Genomic DNA, 5,118 nt, shown 5'->3' with positions numbered 1-5,118 from the left:
CATTAGACTCTCCTATTCTGTGAATGTTTGTTGGTCATTAGACTCTCCTATTCTGTGAATATTTGTTGGTCATTAGACTCTCCTATTCTGTGAATGTTTGTTGGTCATTAGACTCTCCTATTCTGTGAATATTTGTTGGTCATTAGACTCTCCTATTCTGTGAATATTTGTTGGTCATTAGGCTCTCCTATTTTTTGAATATTTGTTGGTCATTAGACTCTCCTATTCTGTGAATGTTTGTTGGTCATTAGACTCTCCTATTCTGTGAATATTTGTTGGTCATTAGACTCTCCTATTCTGTGATTATTTGTTGGTCATTAGGCTCTCCTATTTTGTGAATATTTGTTGGTCATTAGACTCTCCTATTCTGTGAATGTTTGTTGGTCATTAGACTCTCCTATTCTGTGACTATTTGTTGGTCATTAGACTCTCCTATTCTGTGAATGTTTGTTGGTCATTAGACTCTCCTATTCTGTGAATATTTGTTGGTCATTAGACTTTCCTATTCTGTGAATGTTTGTTGGTCATTAGACTTTCCTATTCTGTGACTATTTGTTGGTCATTAGACTCTCCTATTCTGTGAATGTTTGTTGGTCATTAGACTCTCCTATTCTGTGAATATTTGTTGGTCATTAGACTCTCCTATTCTGTGAATGTTTGTTGGTCATTAGACTTTCCTATTCTGTGAATGTTTGTTGGTCATTAGACTTTCCTATTCTGTGACTATTTGTTGGTCATTAGACTCTCCTATTCTGTGAATGTTTGTTGGTCATTAGACTCTCCTATTCTGTGAATATTTGTTGGTCATTAGGCTCTCCTATTCTTTGAATATTTGTTGGTCATTAGACTCTCCTATTCTTTGAATATTTGTTGGTCATTAGACTCCTATTCTGTGAATGTTTGTTGGTCATTAGATACTCCTATTCTGTGAATATTTGTTGGTCATTAGACACTCCTATTCTGTGAATATTTGTTGGTCATTAGGCTCTCCTATTTTGTGAATATTTGTTGGTCATTAGACACTCCTATTCTGTGAATGTTTGTTGGTCATTAGACTCTCCTATTCTGTGAATATTTGTTGGTCATTAGGCTCTCATATTCTGTGAATATTTGTTGGTCATTAGATTCTCCTATTCTGTGAATGTTTGTTGGTCATTAGACTCTCAATAGGCTCTCCTATCCTCTGAATATTTGTTGATCATTAAGCTTTGCCTTTAATTAGAACACATCATATGCATCTTGATGACATAAATCTTATGACGATTGTTATACTCTTTTGGAGTTCTGCTGAGATGTTGCATTCTTGTGAAAGACCAATTTTAAGCAGCAGTAATTAAGTTCCACCTTTCCTGCTCTGTTTGATGTGAAGTCTGCTTATGATGCTGAATAATCTGGAGATTTCCAAATGATAATTCTTACCGATGGGGAATTTTGCTTAAGCTATCAATTTTACGTTGTTAGTCACTGATTATATATAAACGTTGTGTCCAGAAAGTTATTCTCTGAGAAACTGTAGTCGGATACTTTAAGCAAATGTCCATAAAGTTATTCTCTCTGAGAAACTATAGTCGGATACTTTAGCAAAAGCGTAGAAAGTTATTCTCTCTGAGAAACTATAGTCGGATACTTTAGCAAAAGTCCAGAAAGTTATTCTCTCTGAGAAACTATAGTCGGATACTTTAGCAAAAGTCTTTTGTAGTCTCTTTTCAAGAATCTTGCTGAAGGCTGATATTTTATCATTACTTAATTGTTGATGGTTTGATAAGTTGGATATGATAACGTTTTTTTTCTGGGTCGACCGGTGAAAAGAGTCCTTTTTAAGGAGTTAAGGCCTTCTACAAAATTCAGAGGCTATCAAGATTAAAAACCTATTCCTAATTAAATACTGAAACATTATCAATTTGACTTTCTTAAACAATATGTTTTTATGTGGTAAATCTGAATCTCATTCGGAGATGCAATGATGATTTCACAGCTTAGTTTCCTTTAGCTTTCAGTTTTTCTGAAGGCTTCCTGTTTATCCCCTCTTTTAAGGAATAGCTAAAATCATTTGCTTCATTGGTTACTGGAGAAAAGTATTGAAATAAATTTGAATTTAGAGGATTTCTAGATATCTGAAAAATTAAATGGTTTGGTAAAATCAATAGCCAATGCTCACACACACATTGGCTCCCCACTTGGAGTTATTTGGGTGGTATTTCTTGGTCCATTCAGTTATTCATGACCCATCTTGGTCTGGGAAGTTATTCTGGCCACTTTTGTCTTTAGTGTTATTTAGAACACTTCTATGGGGTTATTTTTGGCACTTATTGGATAATGAAGTTATCTGGGACATTCATAGACCTGTAAGTTATTCTGAGCACTATATTCCCTATGGAATTATTCAGAGCAACTCTAGAGTATAGAGTTATCCGCTACACACATTGGCTTAAGGGGCTATTTAGTGCACTCACCGAATTGACTATTTCACGTAGCTCTTTTTTTTTTTTTTCTATTCAAGTAATTCCTTTGTTAATTTTTTTCATTCACTCTTGTTTTCAAGAGTTCCAGTTTTCTTGTCAATTTTTAGGTTCCAGAGTTATCTGGCATTGCTTTGTGGATTAAGAATTTGAAAAATCTATGTAATTAGTGGATTTGATGTTTATACATAGTTCTAATAACTTCACTTTTATTGTATCGAGATATTTAAAAGAGAACTTCTGTATCCATGGAATTCAAGGTATATTCCTCATATGTAGCACCTAAAGTTTTTTCCTATGCTATCTGCCAAGCGATCACAAAATTGGTGAAAAAATTTGCTTCATCCCTTTTGTTTCTTAAATAACAAAGTATTTAAAGCATAATATTCTGTGAATTTCTTACATATTGCCAAGGAAAATCCCTGTACAATAATTAACTTTTGCTTTCCTTTTATTAAAGATGATATATTCACCTTTTGGAGTTCTGCTTTCCAAGGATGAAAACAAACTAGAATAATGTTTTTGATTTATAAGTTAAAGATAAAGAATACTATGGTATCTTGTATTTCTTATTTTTTAATGTGTGAGTAATTCTTGAAGTATTATTTAAATTTCGTCCCAATACCCATCAAGCTTTGACCTTTTGTATTGCTTTGTAACAATTAGCTCTCTCTCTCTCTCTCTCTCTCTCTCTCTCTCTCTCTCTCTCTCTCTCTCTCTCTCTCTCTCTCTCTCTCTCTCTCCTCTTTTGCTAGAAATGTAGGAACTTAGTGAATGAGAAGTAATGGAAAGGCTAGCTAATGAAACTAAAAACAGTAAATGGTAAATAAAGTTATTGAATATAGGTCAGTGAACGTCCATCGAATAAGAAGATTATGAAACGTTGGTTGGGGAGACTAAAGGTCATAGGGCTCAAGTTATTGAAAGGCTAGATATGAAATAAAAATATTTCCGTAGGGCGTCCAATTTCTTATCTCTTGTCTCTTATCTCTTTCTACAGTGTAACTACAAGGGCATGTCCCCACAAGTCTTAGAGCTGAGTTTTATAGTCAAAATCCCTGAATCCAATCAAATCCTGAATGTATTATGAACTAAGGATGATTGGCAATGTGAAAGAATGTTGGTGTATGAGAGAATAACCTATGGAATATCTGTTAATGGAAATATTGATTATAGAGTGTATAGAAACAAGAGATATTAATATGTTCTGAAGTATAGATGAAAGGAAGTAGAATCCAGTTCATTAGATATTTGTGAATAAAAATTTACTCTCCATAAATTTTAATGATATTAAAGGTTATAAGTTCAGGTCAATGTTATGGATGATGGGGAACAAGTTTTTATAGTATTCTTAATGCTTTGGTTAATGGAAATAAGCTATGGCAGCTATTAAAGTCAACTCCTAACTTTGATTGTTTGTTTATTAATCACCAACTATAGATCTATTGCATGAAATTAAAGTCTAAATATTGTGACTGATATTAAAAAGGATCTTTCGTCAATTAGAAGTTTTAGAACGCCATCTCAGCAAGTAACTGATTACGGAATAACTTCTGCAGTGAATTGGATAGTTAGATGAACATTCTCTTTCATTTACTGGGTCAATTAAACCTTAGTGTATAGTGATTTTGTTTAACTAAATGGAGGGAGAAGAGTTTGGAATAATTTGATTGTGTAGATAAAAGGGATTTTGACGAAGGAAAAATCTATTTCTGGGGAGATACCTGTGACGCCCGGTGAAAAGGGTGATTGTGTAGATAAAAGTGGATTTGTAATTGTATAAAATAGATGGGATATAAACTACCTGAAGATGCATTTTAATGGCCACTCCAATCTAAGGAAGCTCCTTTAATTTCTAAGGGCTTTAAATAATCTATTGATATTCTCTCTCTCTCTCTCTCTCTCTCTCTCTCTCTCTCTCTCTCTCTCTCTCTCTCTCTCTCTCTCTCTCTTTTTTGGTGCTACAGGAATATACCTTGTTAAAAGTACTGGGAGACGTAGTACACATTTTCCAGTAAGGGTGAATTATGAAGTTCTCTTTTATTTTATCCTGATACTTGCCTCCAATTTCAGATCTCCCACTCCCCATCCTTGATCCTTCCTTATCCCAAAATTTGGAAATGTTATAAAAAAAAAAAAAAAAAGACTCGCCTCATATGGCTGATGAGTCTCCCACTGCCCCCCCCCCCCCTCCTCTTTGAGTATCAGCATTTGCCATTTTATTCCTCACCATGAAAAGGGCCAAAGAGTTCATGAGGTAGATCCTGATCTTAACTAGAGTAATCACTTGTTCATTTGGACTGTTATTTTATTCCCCATGTACAGAACTTGTTCATTCTTTCTCTGGTGTCTTGAGAGCTGTAGCTCAATGTGTTTGCTTGAATATATTGTACATGTCAAAGGCCGACAGCCTGTATTGGTAAATATTTTGGATTTTAATCTGCTTATTGGTCCAGCTGTCTTGTCAGTGTAGGTTTTATCTTGATAGTTTAAGTCATGAAAATTATGGATGTATTATTCCATTATTAATTTGCTCAAAAGCCTCAAATTCGTTAAGTTTGTAATGGTTTATCAGATTTTAGAATTTGTTATAAATGATCTTATTCAAATCAAGTATTTCAGAATGAATAAGAAGCTTGCATTGTAGAAGTTTATAATG

This window comes from Palaemon carinicauda, chromosome 18, assembly GCF_036898095.1.
Source record: "Palaemon carinicauda isolate YSFRI2023 chromosome 18, ASM3689809v2, whole genome shotgun sequence".
NCBI classification, from domain to species: Eukaryota; Metazoa; Arthropoda; class Malacostraca; order Decapoda; family Palaemonidae; genus Palaemon; species Palaemon carinicauda.
This window is presented reverse-complemented; position numbering follows the sequence as displayed.